This window comes from Sturnira hondurensis, unplaced genomic scaffold (genome assembly GCF_014824575.4).
Source record: "Sturnira hondurensis isolate 20B ecotype Veracruz unplaced genomic scaffold, ASM1482457v3 Scaffold0013537, whole genome shotgun sequence".
NCBI classification, from domain to species: Eukaryota; Metazoa; Chordata; class Mammalia; order Chiroptera; family Phyllostomidae; genus Sturnira; species Sturnira hondurensis.
In genome coordinates, this window is record NW_028086168.1 from 2002823 (window position 1) to 2024094 (window position 21272).

Sequence of the window (21272 nt, forward strand, 5' to 3'; positions counted from 1 at the left end):
GCAGGAGGGAGGAGGGAAAGAAGGCTATTCACTTTCCAGGCTGCTTATGGCAGGCTGGCTGTGTCCCTCCACCCAGAGTCACAGTTCCTGCCAGATGGCCCTCTTGTCCAGCTCCCCGCCCTGAGTTCAGAAATTGCTCCTCGCCCTCTGCCCCTTCAGGTCTTGAGGTGATAAAAGCTGCCTGCTGTTTCTAGTTCCAGAAGATGACTGTATCCCTGACAGTCAAGAACAGCTGTACCCAGATCTTGGCAAAGATCTTTATTAACCCTCTTCCACCACCGCTTTGGTTTCCTGCTTACCTGTTACTCCTGCTACCACCGTCAAGGACACCACTGATGGTTCTTATAAAGAAGATGACAATAGCCCTCTGACTCTTGTCTTCCAGCTTATTTTAGGCAATATTGCAAAGCAAATCTTTCTAAAGCACTGCTAAGACACTCAGTTGACCCCCACTGCCCACCAGAAAGTATTCAAACCTGCCCATTTCAGACTCCCCTGAGCTCTTAACTTCAGTCAAGACTGCTCCATCTCTCAAGCAGGTAGGCCGTTTTCTGCTTCCTATGAATGCTCACACAGCCAGCCCCACCCTTCCAGTCAGCCTTCTAGCCCTGATGTCCCATGTGGAATGTTGTCCTATGCAATTGTTTGGGAAATACATCAGATGCCACCTTGCCGTACATCCTCTGATGTTTTGGAAACATTATTTTAATTTTAAATGATTTGCTTTTCAAAATCATAGGCTTTGGCACAGAGTAGTTTTGACCTTGACTATAAACTCTGTCAACACTGGAAACTTGCCCAAGTTATTAACCTGGCAGAGGTCCTTTCACTCAAAAATGAAAGGGTAGGATGCTGGCTGGTGTAACTCAGTGGATGGAGCACTGGCCTGCGGATTGAAAGGTTGCCCATGCCAGGCAACTAACTGATGTTTCTCTCCCTCTTTGTCCCTCCTATCCCCTCTCTCTAAACATAAATAAATAAAATCTTTTTAAAAAGAAAAGGGTAATAATAATACTCATCTTACGTGGCATTGTGAGGATTAAGTTAACGTAGATAAAACTCATCACAGGGTATGACAGATTACTATTATTTTACTTTTTTTTTCCCTTCTTCAACTAGGGCTCAAAACTAGCTAACATTTATTGAGTGCTTATTATATGCTGTGTACTGTTCTAAGCATTTTGCACACAATGATTTACAGCAATCTTATGTACTAGCATTCTCTCCATTTTATAAATGAAGATAGATGCCCCAGGCTTACCAGAACATAAGATGGGAACATTAATTCATAACTAGATTGTAGACTTCTCGAGGCAAGTCCCCACTGTATATCAAATTTCTTTCTATCTTTCACAGGGCCTAAAATTATATCTTACATATAATATAGTCAGTGTTGAGTAAATGTTGATTTCATTCCAAGAGGCAGAACCAATTAAGCTAGTGTTGCAATAGGCAGGGGCTAAAATGCACACGGTCAAAGGAGCAGCTGCTTCTTCGAATGAAGCAGTAATGTGTGCAGCTGAGAAAAAGCTAGGATGCAAAGTCCAGGCAACTGAGGAATGCGCTGCTGCCGGATGTCAGCAAGCAGCCAGCTGGGGGAGAGGCAGGAAGAGGAGAACCTGAGCTGGGAGGCCAGCACTGTGCAAAGCCACACACATGAAGCCTGAACTCTCAGCAATCCCCCCGGCTCTGAGGAGATTGTAGATCTCACTCCAGCCTGAGGTTATACCATGCAAGCATCTTTAAAAACACTTAGACTCAAACTGATGGGCCTCTTCCTCTGGCTTTTCTTACCTGAGCCAGCAACCTCAGAGCTATGTGGGATTTCTGTTAAAAATACCCAGACTCCAAGAATCATCTTCCACCGACACAATTGTTGCTCACATCAAGCTTGGGACATATGGCTGAGCATCTGGGAGGGGACAGATTAGCCAGGAGTGCTGGCAAGCTGCACAAGCTTTCGTTGGAAGAGAGGTGTCACAGTAAATCAAGTATATGTTCCCTCCCCTTCTTTCCGCATAGCGAAACATAAAGGAGACAATTACCCAAAGCACAATAATGCTGTTTGAATATGCCGAAGCTTGTGCCTGAGACACTTATGACATTTCCTTAAATATCTGTTTAATATCTTGGCCAGGTCAGGCATACCAATGGCATTACAGAGCTTGCAAATCAATGCCCCAGCTGTTTTGGTTTTTTAATAAAAGTGAATGTGATCTCTTTTAAATGATTGCCTTCCGCCCCCCACCCCACCCCCACCCCTCACCCCCCTCCCTGGCTTTCTGCAGGGCTTTCAGAGAGCGGGGCTGTGGGCAGCCCTGGAGTCAGGACTTGGCTCTGAAAGAGTAGCTGTTCCTTGGGGGTGAAGGGGGGGGTGGGTGTCAGAAATCAAACATTTGCCGGATTATTGTCGTCATCTTTTCCAACCCCCTGCCTCACAAATCTGGTGATCTGTGTGATTCAAAAGGCCAATTTGTGGTTTGTTGCCATTTTATAAAAATGGATTTATTAAACTATCGCTGAACAATTTAAAGGTTTCAACTTCTGAAAAGCACATTGATTTGTTTCTGCATCTGGGATCAGTCCAGCTGATTTACTCATAATTTTATTGGAGATCTTTTTCCAGGGAAATTCTTTGTATCTGATAAAGTAATGGAAATTGCTAGAGGCCCTACCAAAATTTCAATCATATGCATGTGACCTTTGCCCCCTTAAAATGAAATATGTAAAACTATCATCAAAAGTAACCACCTTGGTCACTGGACACCTGAAGTCCCCCAAAACAACAGAAATTCCTCATGCAAATTCTTAGTCCTGTCAAATTTGAGGTCCCAGTAGGGGGAAAAATCCAATATAAGTGCTTAAAAATCAGAATCTAACAATACTAGCTTGACTGCTACTATGCGAGTCATGAATGTGACACCACCATAAAGTTAAGTTCCTTGAAGATGTATTTGAGGACTCTCTTACTGGCTTCAAGAAATTATAGTCCCTCCATCAGAAAAGTCTCAGCTACTTTTGCAACTTATTGATTTTATTGTCTGTAGTTTTGTTCCAGTATTTTGTCTGGGCTGCATTAGTGCAAGTTTGTGCTTTTCCTGGGCCTGCAGAACCACAAGCCAAATTAAGACAAACGGGGAGTTGGAGCCTCAGCTGGGCCCCGGAGAGGCCTCTTCCCACTGCCTCCCCACCCCTGATGGCTCACAAACCAGCTCCCAGTGAACCGAAATTTTCTTTCTTTCTTTCTTTCTTTTTTTTTCCTGACCACAAGCAAAATCTTGTCTCCTTGGTTCTCGAAAAGTTATCCATTCCTGAATTTTACCCTTAACCACAGGGGAGAAAAGGGAATAGCTGAGGTCAGGAAATATGGAAAGAATGCTAACAATTTACCACTAAAATATACATTAAGAATATTTTCAGCAAGTATAATCTCCACGTTGAACTTCTAAATCTAGAATTTGCCTGTCATGTGACCCTTGTCACATTTCCGTGTACCCCTTTCAGCCCTCGGTCCAGTCCTTCCTGAATGAACTCTCTGTGAAAGATAAAACTGATGAAAAATAGACAAATCAGGCTTCCAAACTGCCCTCCTTATTCAGCACTTGGCTACACTGAGTATAAACGTTAAAGTGGTTATGTTAAAATAGTTTTCTTTTGCATGAGCCAGTCCATAAATATTATCAGAGATTTTAATAGGCATAAAAGCAAGTGAAAATATGTCAACAGGTACATGCCTATAGTTGAATAGCTAGATCTGTTAACAGAGACCCAAAATCATAAATATTTTTGCTTTAAGATGATCATAGAATGTTAGCATTAGAGACTTAAAGATCCTTTCATTTAATCTCTCATTTTATATGGGGCACAATGAACAATAATTACCATTGCCAGTGTATATGTATTACTTCATTGAATCCCAACAACCCTAGAATGTGTAATCCCCATTCTGCAGGTGGGAAACAGACTCACAGACACACGAAGTGACTTGCCCAAACTGAAGTGGTAGAGGTAGTTTTCAAATTCAGCCACTCAGGTTCGTTCCTACCTCAAATATCAGGTTGAGAACCTCCAAGGACTTGAATCCTTATCTCAGACAATTGGCTTCTTTTTCCTACTCTGGGACAAGGGGATGGCTGCTACCTGCCTGGCTTTATCTGCTCTTTCCTTTTGACATGACTCTTCTTCATGTTGGTCTCAGGTTGGTCAGGAGCGACTGTCATAATTTGCAGTGAATCTGCCTTTGCCCCAAGAGCTACAGCCAGTTCCTCCCCAGACACGCATGCTGGGCTGCATCTGTCACTAATGGGATTTCCAGATTTCTGCCTCTTCGTGAGCCCCCACTTGGCAACCTTTCGGATCTGTGAGTCTAATGTGTGAGTCGTGCTTCTCAGCTGTTCCAGTTTGGCAGAAAAGTGATGATGTCTGTGGTCAGGTTAACGCTGGGGACAGGCTTACTGTGGAAAAAATGGCCCTCTTAGCAGAGTTTGCATTTCTGAGCCCATCTCCAGGGGCTGAAGCTACCTTGAGAATGCAGCATTCAAGGTCCAGCACTTGTCTTTAGTTTTTAAGTACTTCATATATTATTTCTAAGGAGAGTGAACTTTCCTCAAAGTTATTTTTCCTTTCCCCCTGATTTTTGTTAAGTGATATATCGTAACTTGGATGTCACTGTTGTATTTAACTTCGTTTTCTCTCTATTACATTACCTAGCATAGATGTAAAATATATGAATATATGGTGCAAAAGGTAAAGGGATTAAGAAAGTAAAGCCCTCTTTTCTTATCTGACCTGTGTAGTGGACTTTGGCCTTTCTTCGTTACCCACAATTATTCTATATCCCAACTCAGAGAATTTCCTCCTTCGTGGTGTGAGGCCTTAGTTAATAAGGCCAAGTAACCACTCTGAAAGTTGAAGGGGTAAGTCCCTGTCTCATAGGGTTGTAATGTATGTTTAATGAGTTCATTTAATCCTCACCTGAGAATATTTTTATTGATTTTAGAAAGAGAGGAAAGAGGGGAGAGAGAGGGAAACACTGCTCAGTTGCCTGCCATCCATGCCCTGAGCAGGGATCGGACCCACAGCCTTCTTTTGCTGTACAAGACAGCGCTCCACCTGACTGCGCCACGCAGCCAGGACATTTAATGAGTTCATTTAGAATGGCACCTAAAATACACAGTAACTAAGTATTAGCTCTTCTATTTTTTTATCGCTTTTCTTCATTGTGTTTCTCATTTGCCTTCTCATTTGTGTTATTATTTGATTACTATCTTCCTATGGCCGTCAGGACAAAGGCATTTTTCCTGAATGTGGCCACTCAAACCCTTTCTCCTGGCATATTAAATATTGTATGCTTGCTACAGGACAGAAAATATGTTGGATTTTTAAAAAAAATTTGAAATATAACAATACTTAAGGAAGAGTGCATTAAACTACATGAAATGTTTAAAAATAATTGCAAGTGCCTATGTAGTATCACTGGCAAGATTATTGATCTCATAAAGGCTCCCGTGTGCCCCTCACCGACCCAGAGCCTCTCTCTCACTTAGGGATGTCTTCACGGGTACGGGACCTGAGCAGGGTTGCGTGCTCATGAGTGTCCTGTGTGGTAGGGCCTACCAGTCCCAAGATTCCTGTTTCACAACCCCCAGACATGCCCTGTTTCCTTTTACTATTCTCCCAAAACATTCTGTTTTGCTTAGGTTTGCCAGTGCTGATTTCTGTTACTTGTAACCCAAGAAATATACTGTACAGTCTGTTAGCTAAAAGACTCTTGATAGAGAAAAAGACAGTGTGTGATATTTTGATTTTTTCTTTTCTGCACATATCCCAGTCTTATGAATATTTCATTGTTTGAGATTTATTAAAAAAACAACTAAAACCCAACCTGACAAATTTTTATTTTCTATAGGAAGAAATTGAAACTTGAAGTTGTGAAAGCCATCTCCATATTTAGGAAAATATTATCTTCAGGACAAGCCATGAAGCCCAAAGTACCTGCCAATGACACTTTTTTCTTTCCAGAAAAGTTGCTTTGGGTTGCTAATGGATGACCACTTTCTTGGCTCCTTCCCGCAATATGTCGCTGAGGTAGGGTACCAAACCCCTGCCTACACATTGTATCCCCATCCCTTAACGTCAGTGACGCATGCAGGGATAGGCATGTGACCCCCTCCACACACACACACACACACACACACACACACACAAATAATAATCCTCCAGTAGAAAGATTGAGAACCAAGAACCAAACATAACCAAGAGTTTTTTGCTTGAACTATCAGGGAAGATGATCTCTGGTCTTTGGGGATCCTGGAAAGATGCAGGCTTAAGGGTGCCGAGGTGGGTGGAAAACTTTTCTACAGCAGTGGAGCCTGGGGCCAACACATAAAAGGCTGTAAGCAGAAGCCATGGGGCAGTTGCAGCGATGAGGTATCCTGGGAGTTGGTAGCTGATGGTGGCATAAAAGCAGAAGCAGAGAAATGCTTGCTGCCACACTGCTCTGAGCCTGTTGGCTTACTGGGTGTCTTGAAGAACATTTCAGTGCTCCGTGAAGCTTAGCTTTCTCACGATCAAGATGGTTTCCTCTGCTTCGTACTTCCCCACATGTTCTAAAATAAACTTCCAACACCTGTCTCTCCCTCTGCTATCAGAATTGGTGCCTGGAATGAAGCATGTTTACAAGCCCTTGGTCATTTAAATTGAGACCCTATAAGGAACCCTTCTGCAGACTCTCTGTGCTTCACCAACTATTCATACTAACTGTGGAGCTTCCCTGTGCTCACTCCCTGCAGCTCAGGGGTAAATACACTACCAGCGATGTCAAAATGGTAACCCAATGAAGGGGACCTAGCAAGAACTGCCTGCAGCATCAGAGTACTGACTTGGTGAATCTTATTTTTTTTTCTTCATCTCCCCTCTCTTTACTGTATTTCAGGCTACTAGAACCCTTCACCTGGATCGAGGCTGGCCTCCCGGCTTGCAACCTCTTTTCCCTCAATTCCATTCTCTACAGGGCCAGTACACCAAACATTACAAAATTAATCTTAGTGGCTACTCATTGCTCTCAGGATATGCCTCCAAATTCTTAGTACACATTTCAGATTGTGATCTTGGCCCTTGCTTACTTCTTCATCTGTGTTGCTCTGCCTTTCCCCATCTCTGTCCTATTGCTTGCATTCTCTCCTCCAGAGCCACACCCATCTTCCCTGAACTCCCTTTTTTGACTGCTCACCTTGTACAATGAGTTTCCTCACTTGTCTCCCTTGCTGTTTTCTACTCTTCTTTAAGGTTTTAGCTTAAATGTCCCTTCCTTCAGGAGATTTTTCCTGAGCCCCAAAGACCAGAGTGCACAGCCATGCGCTTATAGAGGCCTTTATTTCAAATTATAACACCCCTTAACTTGTCTGTCTCTAACTTTGGCTGGATGTTCCTCAAGTGTGACTGGCCCATAGTTGGTGCACGAATGAATGTACAAGATCAGGAGAAACAATGGTACACTCCTCCTATCGCCAGGGCCCAAGGCTAAGGTATGGGTGAAGGGAGATGACAGAATTGGATGAGTAGCTGGGACAAAATGTGGCCAGGGTCCCAACAAGTGGTCTAGCCATGAATTACTTGGTAAACTACCTCCTTAATCAGTCTCATTTAAGGCAATTTAGCAAACCCGTCCATCTTGTTTTCTTGCATATTTTAACTGGAAAAATTAATAGCTCTTCTCAGTCAATACTTACATGTCAGACAAATCATCCATTTCGTAATATCTAAACAAGAAAGAAACACATCCCCTTAGAAAACCAGAGAAGGAAAAAATAACTAACCAAAATTACAGTCAGATGAGACTCTCGGCTTGGGAGTCCATTAATTGAAACCGGACTGGTGGAAGGACCAAGTGCAAATGCTTAAGCAGATTTCCTTAAATTCTGCTGAGTTAGGAGGAAAGGTAAGAAAAACCAGAAATGTCACCTCTGTCTTGGCCAGTGTGGAAAGTGTTGATAGGTAGATGACAGTATATTCTGAGTAGATAGGGAATGGTGGGTTTTTTTTTTCTTTCTTTTCAAAGACTTTCTTTAGGAGACCATGATATAAGCAAGCAGAATCCTGGAAGGCAACATCCTGTGCTTAAAATAGAGTTGAACTAAAAATAGGAGCCTGGGTAACTCACCTGACTTCTTGGAGCCCCGGTTTTCTTCATCTGTAAAATGGGAATAATGGTAAACACTCAGCCTTCCCTGCCTGCTGAGAGACACCACAGGAGACAGCATTTCAGAAACAGCTCTATAAAAACCAAAGCCAAAAGCAAGAAAGAATTGATCCTGCTTATGGTGGCTCCAGAGGGAACAAAGCCAGGGAAACTGAAGTGTTTCTGAGCAGAAGTTATGAGATCAAATTTTACGATGATAATAAGCAGGAGGGAAGCACAGGAATCATATTTTCTTTAGTCAAAATATTATTTTAAGTAATTTCCCCCTTCTACCCACACCAATTGTTCTCTAATGTTCCTGGGCATCCCAGGAAGTTTTATATAAGGTCAATTTGTGCTAAATGCTGCTTAATCAATTTAAAACAATAAATTGGCAAAATGCTGCAGTCACTAAAGTTTCCCTTTCTTTCTCCTTAGCACAGAGAAGGGACACAGAAGGAATGTTCAAGAATGTCTTTCTATCTGGGTCTCAATAAAGGTGGTGATTGGTACCAGTTAGGGCTGGACCAGTTAGGGCTGGACTCGGGACAATCAAGGGCATCCTGCAGTTAAATCCTCCCGGTCATACTAGACATCAGCAATCAATCACAGCACCTTTCCTTTCCTTATGCTTGGACAAGGCCTGCTGCAGAACCCTCCCCAACACAGTGGTAACTTGATCAGATCAGGCTGAAATCTATTTGTCATGCCTGGCCTAGGCACTGATTAGAAGCCTGACTCCATTACATGATGCCCTACTGAGAAAATTAAACCAGCAACTTACAGGCTTGTGACTTATTCTTTCATTTCAGAACACTTATTCATTGCCCTTAACTCAAAGCAAAGCAAACACAGTAGCAGAGTTAAACCAAAATGCCTGTATTGTAATAGAAGTTCCTCTCTTCTTCCAGCCACACAGGATATTTGATCCTTCTAATGCCATTAGCTGTTGGCTTCAAACAACTGTGAAGGAGAGGAGGAAACCTGACACTTTAGCTGGATGATGTTTATACAGATGCACCTCATCCTCGGCCTATTCCCTTAGAAGCTCAATGAGCTGGGTGGGGGCTGAATCTCAGGAATGTGTAAATAAAGTGACATTGACGCAGACCTTTAGGACATTTGGGAGCCCCATTCCAACCCCACTTACATCAGAAGTTCTTAATCTTTATTGGGAATGGACCCCTCTGGCAGTCTGGTGAAGTTTACCCACCTCCCCTCTCAGAATGTTGTCTTTAAAGAAGATAATAAAAGAAAACGTACTGGGGTATAAAGAAATCTTGACTATATTGAAATAAGTTATTGGAAAATTTTTAAAAATCTGTGATGTAGTAATATATGTGCTTTTTACTAAGCATTAAATAATAATACCTAACCGCAGGTCAAATAACTACTGTAATGAATAGAGGAAGGCAAATATTTTGAGATATCTGGGACAACTGTAATATTCTATAATATTATCTGTGATTTAGATTTGTGACAAAGCGACAAGTTCTGACTAATGATACTCTGTCTTTGTGATTACATTTAAAATAGAAAAAATGCTAAATTTTACAAAGATATTAGTAAAAATAAAGATAGATTTTTTCCCCTGTATCCAACTAGTTCACAAACCCTCTAAATCATGTCCAGGGATCCCAGGTACAAACCTTGGACTTAGACAAATTTGGACATGGGGGATCTCGAGGCTCTGAGAGACATTATTCCTACTTCTGGTTCTTCATTTAGAGAATACCTTATACAAAAGAAAAGGTTCCTATATGAATTGCTTTGCTTTGGTGAAGCCTGTCAAGGTCTTCTCTTCAAAAACAGGAATCTTCTCAACTTTCAGAGCTTTTCCCATGAGGCTCACATGCGGCTTCAACACGTTCTCTGGAGTAGGAACAGGAACCGTGAGGCCCATTGCAGGGGTGAGGAAATGGGAGGCTGAGCAGGTGAAGTAGCCTGACCTACAGAACTAAACACTGGGCAAGGCCATCGAATCCTGCAGTGGGAATTAAGCTCTGTCACTCATGGTCATTTTCTTTCCCTGGCAAGTTGAAGGATTAAGAAGGCCCAAAGCTCCTTCTACATGTGACTTAACTAGTGGTCCAGGAAAGGAGTCTCTCAAATAATGAGGGACTCCTCCTGGCCTAGTGGGGTTGATGCGACACAGGCTCTAACCTAGAACATTTCTGCAGGCTTCTGCAGGGGAGACTCTAAAGAGCTACGTGAACCCCACAAGACTATCTGGTGTTGGCAGCAACTGCTCTAACAACATATTATCGAAGCATTGTTAGTGCCAGGTACTTCTGGTTTGTGGCTGATTTTATACTAGATCAGGTGAAATCGTGGATGTGTTGGTGGAGCTGGGAGCTGGGTAGGAGGAATCATTTTAGAAAATATTGCCCTTGGGTACAATAGCTTTTGACACATTATAATTTAAATTCATATGAGAATTTAGATGATTTTTATGACAGTAATAAAATTGATTAATGACTTATTTTAATTGCAATTTTATTGCTATATTTATTCATAGGTAATCACATAAAGGTTCTCTAGAATTACTTACTATGGGAAAAATAACTCCCCAGGGTGAATCAAATTAATCGCCCTCTTCTAAAAATATGGAAGCCTGAAAATAAATCTGTTACTCCTAGAATACTAACTAACTTTGATGGTCTCCTTTTGGCTTCATTCATGATGACAATTGTAGAACTGAGTTTCAGGGCCATTGTGGATTTTCTTGGATTTAGGAATACAGAAATTTGCGGCATGAAAGGCATGAACAACGATGACTGTATAGGACTTCTTTAAAGAACTTTGACTTTTTATTCAATTGCTTTTTCACCACTAGAAAATTAATGACAAAAGTGCTATATGCTCAGGTAAAAATATAAATAGTACAGAAGTGAATAAAGATTGAGAGTCCTTTTCCTTTGCCAGTCTCCAATCCCACTCTCCTGTCCAGAAGCTCAGTATTTTTCCAGAACTTTTCTGGGTACTTATGTATGTGTATGTATGTAAATGCATAGAAAATACATAAATGCATATAAAATGTATTTCTTTAAATACATGGGAATATATTATAATTATACATAGTTTTCCATGACTTGTTTTTTTAACACTGTTCCTTAGATCTATCGTATTCTTTCTAACGACTACATGCTACTCCACAATACAGGTGGACATACCTTATTTGTTCAGCCATTTCCCTTTTTATGGACTTTTAGGTTGTTTTCAGGTTGGGTTTATGGTGGTTTATTTAATTGCCACTAAAAACAATACGCCATTATTATTCTACATCCTTAAAATTGCTAAAAACCCTCCTCAGTGTGATTTTTCTTTCTCTCTGAAGGCATGAGTGGGGCCAGCGGGTGTGGAGGGAGAGGAACAAAGGGAGGGGCACAATCCTTTTTCTTCCTGCTGATCACCTCCTTCCCGTCTCCCACCTGACTTCTGCACACAGTAGACAAAAAGAGAGCTCCCTCTGCTGGGAATGCGCCTCCCTTCCCCCCTGTCACCTGGGCAACTTTTCACCCTGTAAGTTACACTCACATTTTGTCTCCCCAAGGCCCCACCCCTCCACCCAGAGGAAGTAGAGGGCCCCCCTCCATGGCCCTGGCCCTTTCTGCATCCCATATTATTTTCCAGTTGCATGTCTATACTTATGGTCCCTGAGGGGTGGAAAGGAGCCTACCCAGCTCAGAATGTATCCTCAGCACCTTGTTCCACCCTGTTACCCACTCAGTGGGTAACAGGGTCCCAGTGACACAACTAGCCACCTGAACTGTAGGGCCTCCAGGTGTGTAGCACCTGACATGTTGTGCACTTGGCCTAGTTACCTTGAAGTCTGTGTTGAAGCCAACAACATTAAATTGGGAATCATCAGGTTGGTATCTGAGCCTGGGACAAGGTGTACAGACTGTAAGAATAGTACTTCAGAAAGGTTAAAATAACACAAATCGTGCTGGCCTTGGCCAGTCCCGGCTCTGGCCTTCCCCTCCCACACATCTCACGTCTATAGGGATCACTCTGATCTTGGCAGCACACTCCGGCAGATTCTATTTTTAATTTTCATTAAAAATTTTAGCTGTGCTTTGCCTGATCTTTCTCAGGCAGGCGGCTCTGGGACAACTGGGGCAGTTATGCCCTTTTTCTGACTGCAGCTCTGCCCAGCCCAGTGCCTCTGCGGGGGTTGGCAGGAGCTGACCGTCTTCCCAAAGCCTTCACACTTCCTCTTACTGATGACTCATAGCTGGGGCCCAAAAGGGATTACGTTGCTCCAGCCTGCTTGACCAGAGAGGGCAGAACAAAAAAGGAGCGAAGGCAAAGGTCACAGACAGGGCTGGAGACAGAGAGTCCACCTGGGGCAGCCAGTGGGCCAGACCCCAGGGTTGAGGTCGACATTTTGAATCCTGAAACCCTAAACTGTAAGGTAGCTTTGGGATCAGCCAGTTGGTGTTAGAGCCAAAGAGGGGCTTAGAGGAGATGGACGCCATCTTACAGAAAGCACAATACATGCTAAGTCCATCTTTTTGCTGGATTGCTGCTCCCCTACTTCAACCTATGTAGAAATTCAGGACTTTATTGGCAATAAGCCACAATTGTCTATTCTGGCTTATATAGCTGGCTAGTAAACTCTGATATCTGCACACTGTCCCCAACTGTGAGGGAAAAGGAAGGGAAGAGAGGGGATGATGGAAAGGAGGTGGGAATTGGCTCTTCTCCCCCTCTTTCATTCTACAGAAAATCAAAGTGACACCCAGCGAGGTGAAGGGTCAGGCCCAAGTCACTCAGCTGGTGAGCCAGTGAAGACCTCTGCGGGAAGTTCAGGTGCCCTCCATGCTGGTCTTGCACTTTGCTCTGCTCTGCATTTTAAGTAGGTAGAACAGGTGTCTGCCACCTCTGGTGAAATGTTTCTCTACATTTCACTTATTCTGTCTAAGGGAGAAACGTACTGTGGCTAAAATATCCCCTCTGCCTAACTTGATAATCCCAAAATATTACTTTTCTTTTTTGACCCAAGTTAGGTCCTTTTCCAGATGCAAATATCCCTGGAAGAGACAATGCAACCTCATTGGGAACAATTTTATGAAATATTTTCTGTAAAACACTTGAGCAAAGTAAGGGCTAGGCTACAGGGATGTGTGTGTTCAAGTTGCCAAAAGGGAAGAGGTGGCTCTGGATTTACTTTTTTTGCCTAGAGACTGTTCTAACATCAGGGGCTTACCCCCTGAAAGTGTTCATGGTCACTTTGGTCACAAAGTGAGATAGAGAGTCACCATAGTTTGCATCCTGAACTGGCTACTCCTACAACCGGAAACTCCCCTGACCCAGATTCTTCTTGGCAGCCCACGAGAAGGTGATTCACACTGATCATTAGATTAGTTCTTCAATGTGGAAGGCTGCCAGTGAGACATGTCAGCAGCTCTCCTTGGTGGCAGAAGATGGGAGAGCTTGTCTTGCCGGCAAGCTGTATCCTGGGCCAATTGCTTGTTCCATGCATGAAATGAGGAGCCCCTGTCTTCCCTCACAGGTGGCTTTCTAAGGTTATTACCTAACTCCCAAAGCAGGGGTGCCTCCAAAGCAGGGGTGCCTCCAAACCCTGACAACTAACTCTGTTCCACTGTCTCTACTTTTAATAGTTATTTTAGGTTTCTCCTAAACTTTGTCTAGCCTCCACATTTGTACTTGTTGTAGGATCCCAGAAAGGGAAACAAGGAACGTGGCACTACAGCCGCTGAGCATGCTGGGTAGACTATTTAAAGCAGTCTGACCCCTCTTTCTCTTTATGTCCCTTGCGAAGATGAATAAAAGAAAGTAATGTATCCGAAGCTCTCTGAGCTCCTTGGGGAGAAGGATTATGAATGCCCAGAATCTGTGGTTTCTGGGCAGGGCATTTAATAATGCCACTAACAGTTAGATTTTCCCCTCCTTGACAGAATTTGATTACGTGAATTTCCCAAAGGTCGTCTCTGAAATAGAATTTTGTAAAAGTCAACAAAAATGGAAAACATTGCCGTCTTCCAATAGTGACTGACCCTAGTCGAGGTTCTGCTAAATCTGGGGGAGGGGCTGCATTTCCTCTGGGATATGGAGAATTCCTCCTCTCTGGAAAGTCGAGGACTGGAGCGGTAATGGGAAACACAAGAGCGAGGTTGACTGCTGAGATTTAATAAGGCCTGACATTTCTATGCTTAATCCTCATATATATTCCATTATGGTGATTTTTCAAGACAGACCACTAAAACCAGGCTGCCTTATGTACAAGACGGGGGTGGGGGGAGGGGCAGGGTGATGGGAGGAAGGATGCGATCGTTATAAACACAAGAGCAATCACGAATAATCCCAACAGAACTTCTGGAAAAATAAACCTTGATTTTTATTTCTCGAAAATATTCTCCCTTTAAGTTATCTGCCAGGCTCCAGTAAAATCCGGAACTAAGTTCTTTCTATTTTTCAAACCTGAAATCCAATGTAAAATGAAACATTTTCAAAACAGATACATGAAATGACATTATGGGAAGCCAGGAGAAAGAAGGTTTGGTAAGTCAACTGTCCGTAGATATTTCAGCCTGCCCGGATCTAGACAAGAGAGGAATTTAGAACTCAGCAGCTCTTTCTGTGGCTGCTCAGACATTCTTCAGTGGCTCTGGTGGTAAAGAAACAAGAAAAGAAAAGAAGAACTTCTTACTTGCTTCAGAAAGACAAGGGGCTCCCATTCGTGACTATGAGAACTCCCAGAAAATTGAGGCTGTATTTACACTGGCCCAATCAGTGAAAGATCACACGTCTCATATAAAGGCTGCAGTGCCATCTACCCTCAAATAGAATGAGTAATTCTGTGCTATTTTTGGATGGTGCGGTTCTTTAAAACAAAGTGATAAATTAAAGTGACCTCAGTAATGCAGCAAAAATGTTAAGCTGTTTTAAGGCAAATGGAAAATGTGGTCTTTGTGTACAAAGAAGGAGTCAGCACATGGAAAGGTTTGAAGTTGGCTCCCAACTGAGTTCAAAAGAATTTCAGCCAGTCATTCAGTCTGGTATTAAACTTTGGAAACTACACTGTGCCCAGTATTGTGCCTGGGTATGAAGAATTATTCAAGAGAAATGATTTTTTTGTTTTGTTTTGTTTCTGAATCTCCAGTTAATGGAGAATTCCTTGAGACAGGCACATCACTTGTTTTTCCATAATACAACCCCAACTTGTCTAACAAAATTCATGTCCCACCTCCTACAGTTATCCCAGGCCTCTCAGAATGGCCTGTTTTTGGTCACTAGTGATATCCATCACCTCTCCCCAGTGCTAAGTCCAGGCTATGTTTCTCTACATTTCACTTAGCTAATTCCTACCCACACATCCTCCAAGGGCCAGTATGAATGCCTCTAGTTCCTTAATGACTTCAGCCTGTGCTGGTGGCTCCTCTCTCCCCTCTTCTATTGGGTTTAGTTTTGGACCACAAAGAGGTGTTTAGATGAGCAGCAGGGAGGAGGAGAACATCTCAGCAATGGCACAGAAAAAGCAGATGGAGTGTGCCCCAGGGACGCCAGTGAACAGGGAGAATGGACAGGAATAGGGGAGAAACGAGGAGAAAGGAGGTGGGTCCAGTTAAAATCCAGGTCCCTCCCGTCGAGCCCAGTAATTTGGAGGAAACAATGTCATGTCTGGGAGCCTCCCATTGCTTGATTCCCAAAGACCTCCCTCAAAAGGCTTTGTGAGTGACTGCCCATAGGATCTGTAAAACAGATAAATGAAATTGTGTTAAACTCATCGAACCTAAGTCAAAGTGGTACACTGTGATAAGGAGGGTATAAGGTAAAGGCCATGTGGGGGAGGCTTTCTGAATTAGGTGCCCCCAGCATGGGCCACACAGTGCAGGTCCTTTTTTTCTGTTGCTGCCCTACCTCATTGAGGCCTGGGGAGGTGGGTTTATGCATGGGTGTCTGGCTGCCTCACTAGGCTGTATGCTCCCAGGGCAGGTGAATGGTATTTGCATTCGCTGTTGTGTCCCCAGGATCCAGTGTAGTGCCTCAACGACTACGTTTGAGGTAAATGAATGAGTTCACCCCCAACGAAGGGTAACATTTTATTGTATTTATTTATTTATTTTTTTACTTTGTTATTGAATTTTATTGAATCTGTCAAACTCCTTAAAGCAATCCCCACACCATTGTTCATGTCCATTGGTTCTTTGGCTATTCCATTTCCTATACTGTATTTTACATCCCTGTGGCTATTCTGTAATGACCTATTTGTACTTCTTAATCCCCTCACATCTTCTCCCGTTCCTCTCTAATAGCTCTCTATATCCATGATTCGGTCTCTGTTCTTTTTGTTTGCTTATTTGTCTTTCAGATTCAATTGTTGGTAGATATGTATTTATTGTCATTTTCTAGTTCACAGTTTTGATCTTCTTTGTCTTAAATAAGACCCTTTAACATTTAATATAATAATGGTTTGGTGATGATGAACTAACTCCTTTAGCTTTTTCTTGTCTGGGAAGCTCTTTATCTGCCTTTTGATTCTAAATGATAGCTTTGTTGGATACAACAATCCTAACAGTAGGCTCACACTTTTCATGATTTTGAATATTTCTTGCCAATCCCTTCTGGCCTGAAAAGTTTTTTTTTTTTAGAAATCAGCTGCTAGTCTTATGGGAACTCCCCTGTAGGTAAATAACTGCTTTTCTCATGCTGCTTTGAGATTCTCTCTTTATCTTTAACCTTAGCATTTTAATTATGATGTATTTTGGAGTGGGTCACTTTGGTCCATCTTGTTTAGGACTCTGTGCTTCCTAAACTTTCATGCCTATTTCCTTCAGCAAATTAGGGAAGTTTTCTTTCATTATTTTTTCAAATAGATTTTCAACTTCTTGCTCTTTTTCTTCTCCTTCTGGAGACCTTATGATGTGAATGTTGGATTGCTTAAAGTTATCCCATAGGCTGCTTACACTATCCTTATTGTTTTGGATTTTATTTTACTTATTGTTGTTCTGATTGGTTGTATTTTTCTTAAGTTCCAAATCATTGATTTGATTCTCAGCTTCATCAAATCTACTGTTGATTCCCTATAAATTGTTCTTTATTTCAATTAGTGTATCCTTTGTTTCTGACTAGATCTTTTTATGCTGTTGAGGTCCTCACTAAGTTCCTTGAGCATCTTTATAATCAGTGTTTTGAACTCTGCATCTAACAGATTACTTATCTCTATTTTGTTTAGTTCTCTTTCTGGAGTTTTGACCTGTTCTTTCATTTGGGCCATTGTGTCCTCATTTTGGCAGCCTCCCTGTGTTTGTTTCTATGTATTAGGTAGAGTTGCTATAAGTCCCAGTCTTGGTAGCATGCCCTAATGTATTAGGTGTTCTGTAAGTTCCAGTGGCACAGCCTACCTTTTCACCCAAGTTGGATACTTGAGGTATGCACTTCATGTAGGCTGAGTACACACCCTCCTCTTGTAGTTGAGCCTTCATTATTGTTAGCAGGTCAATGGGAGAGATTTTCCCAGGCCAGTCAGTTGCAAGGACTGGCTGTGACTACTGACCACAAACCTCTACCCTCCGTAGAGGGTCAACTGTGTAACTGTGTAGGGGAAGGATGGTGGTACTCTGACATGGCCTATAGCTAGCCCCTGGATACCCTGGATCCTAGGGTTTCCCCAGGTGGTACAGGCCAAGGTCAGCCCCCTCCTGTGTTTTGCCTAGGGCCACCCTGCATGAGTGACAAAGCAATCTGCAGATGGCTGCTACTTGTGCTGGTTTTGAAAGTTTCCAGGTGAAACCAGCGGTGAACCTAGGCTGACTGCTGCTAGTGCTGGGCCTGGGGTCACTTAGCAAGAGGTATGGATGGGGTCAGGGGGTTCAGTGAGGCTGGTTGTTGCTTTTTTGAGAGAATTTAGGAAGTTGTCAAACATGAGCCAAACCCAGCCATTCATATGGCAAAGCCATTATTAACAGCTGGAGGCGGGGGTGGGGGGAGCTGTAAATTGAATGGGGCATAGCCTCAGGAATTCACCTGGGTGGAGAAAACAGTGTTATCCAGGTTGATGGAGTCTCAGATTTGGCTGCAGCCTGCTGGCTCTGTGGCTTTGTGGGGGAGGGTTCAGAAACAGAACATTGGCTTCTGCCTGCCCTTCTGTCTGGGAAAAAGCTGTCCTCAGCTCTTGCCTTTATGCCAGATACTTCAGTTCCTCCCTATATGCTGCTGATACCTTTTGAGTTGCTTTCCTGGTGCTGGGGCTCAGAGGGAGTTAGATAAATAAGTCTTTGTGCAGATTCTTTAAGAGAAACTGCTTGGGACTCCAGAAATTTCTTCCACTGACTCAACCATCACTGGTTTTTGCAGCCAGAAGTTATGGGGCTTATCTTTCTGGCACTGGAACCCTGGGCTTGGGTCCTGGTATAGGGCTGAGACCCCTCACTCCTGAAATATCCCTCCCAATTTTTTTCCACCCCACACAGGTATGAAACCAGCCTGTTCTGTGTCTCTGCATCTCTGCCCCTGTTATCAGTCTGGATGGATGTGGCTTCTTTAATTCCATAGTTGTTCAACTTCCATCCAACTCGATTCTTGACAGTTCTGAGTGATGGTTGTTCTATATTTTAGTTGTGATTTTGATGTGGTTGTGTGGGGAAGTGAGTGGGGTTTACCTACACCTCCATCTTGACTGGAAGCCTTCTAAGACTACGTTCTTAATTGACACTTAGTAATCTACTTGGTGCCTGTTTCCATTGAATATCTGTTGAACAACTCATTTAATTAATTGTTTTAAACACATTCTTGACTGTTAGAATGGTTTTCTGGAGAGAGGAAAGATCCTGTCTACCTGGTACAAAATGGGAATTGTATCAGGAGGGGCAGCAGGCTGTGGGTCAGGCAACTTTATTTGATTTTCCATTTCATCTGCAGGTTTCTCAGGGGCTGTGAGGACCACACCTGACCTTTTGAAGAATTCTAATTAATACTTTTGCACCTCTGAGAGGAGCGGCTCAGTTCAGCCCTCCATCCTCAGTGCTGCTCACTCTTCCTCCAGCGAGGCAAGAATGGGGAATGAGAAGCCATGGTGGCCAGGGAGCCCCTGTGACTGGCTCTGTCCCTATCATCAGGGAGTAGGCAGGGGGTGCAGTGCATCCGGAGTTACTCAGAAATAATGTTGATATCTGGAACCCATGTCGAACTTGTATGCAGGAAGAGTAACAATGATTGCAGCTGGGGATTTGCAGGAATTTGTTCCTTTGGGTGGACAGCACCCCAAGCACCACCTTCGAACCTGAGCTTTGGCAGCTGCAGCCGGCTGCAGCCAGCTGAAGTTACCAAGTTACCGTCTCCTGATGGTACTGCCGGCTTGGTGGGATCCCTCCAAGAGGTTACAGTCCACGAGGAACAGGAGGAAAGCGGGCAGTGAAGGAAAGGCGTGAGCAAAATAAGGGAAGTGGGTTATGATTCAGAACTATATGTGGCTGGAAATATGAAGATCTGGAGCAAAGGAAGTAAAAGCCAGGCATTGGCCATTTATAAAGTGTTTACGATTGATAGTCTCATTCAACAGGCATTGGGATGTGACTTCATTATGTCACAGGCTAAGTCTGAGAAGGCCCAAAGCAGGCTGTGGCAGAAAAATGTGGTGTGTATCTCAAAGCTTTTGTGTCATGCATGATACAGAAGGAAAAATTTACAGAGTTTATTTACCTTTTCAGGTTGCAAATGTTTGGCCCACCAAATACTGGTTGTGGTTCCAACGAAGCAGTTCTTCACAGAGGTGCCTCTACGATCCCCTGTAAACCTTTACCCACTATGCTCAGCACGCCACATCTACTAGATGAGATGCCCCATCTGTTTTGTAAGTCTGGAAGTCTTTCTGGTTCATCATGGGTGCCACATGTTGTATATCCTGCAGTGAAACACTCCATTGCAATGACCCATGACACTGCTCATAGGTCGTGTCTGCATGCTGCACAGATCCTCCAGAATGAAAACAGAGGAACAGAATGTTGTTTCAAAGTTCTCTGAACAGGGGAGAACCATCAGTGGATTGTTTGTGGATTGTTGGATTTTATAAGTTCTTTATAAATTTTGGATATTAAGTCTTCATCCGTGCATCATTGGTGAATGTGTTCTTCCATTCAGCGGGCTGTCTTTTTATTGTGTTGATGGTTTCTCTTGCTGTACAAAACTTTTTAGTTTGATATAGTCTCATTTGCTTATTTTTTCTTTCGTTTCTCTTGCCTAAGGCAGTATATCAGAAAAAATATTGCTATGACAAATGTCCAAGATTTTACTTGGACATTTAAATGAAAATGTAAACCCTATATTTTCTTCTAGGGTCTTTATGGTTCTGAGTGTAAAATTTAAGTCTTTAATCCATTTTGAATTTATTCTTGTCTGTGGTATAAGAAGGTGGTCTAGTTTCACTTTTCTGCATGTATCAGTCCAATTTTTCCAACACCATTTTTTAAATAAACTATCTTTAGTCCATTGTGTGTGCTTGCTTCCTCTGTCAAATATTAATTGACCGTGAAATTCAGAGTTTATTTCTGGATCTTCTATTCCAATCCTTTGGTCTATGTTTTTTGTTCTAATACCACACTCTTTTGATTACTATGGTCTTGTAATGTAGTTTTTTGATATTAGGTAGCATGATCCCTCCAACTTTGTTCTTTCTCAAGATTGCTGTGGCTATGCAAAGTCTTTTGTAGTTCTATATAAATTTTTGGAAGTTTTTTTCTACTTCTGTGAAATACACCATTGATATTTTGAAGGAATTCTATAAAATCTATAGATTGCTTTCAACAGTATGGATATTTCAATGATGTGAATTCTTCCTATCCATGATTATAGTATATTTTCACTTATTTGTATCTTATTCAGTTTCTTTCTTCAGTGTCTTATAATTATCTGAGATAATTAAGACAGGTCTTTTACATCCTTGGTTGAATTAACTCCTAGGTATTTTTTGATGCAATTATAAATAAGATGGTTTTCTTAGTTTTTTTTTCTGATAGTTATTGATGTATAAAATGTAACTGACTTCTGGATGTTTTACATTCTACTGCTTTATTGAATTTATTTATTAGTTATAGTAGTTTTTGGTGCAATATTTGGAATTTTATATGTA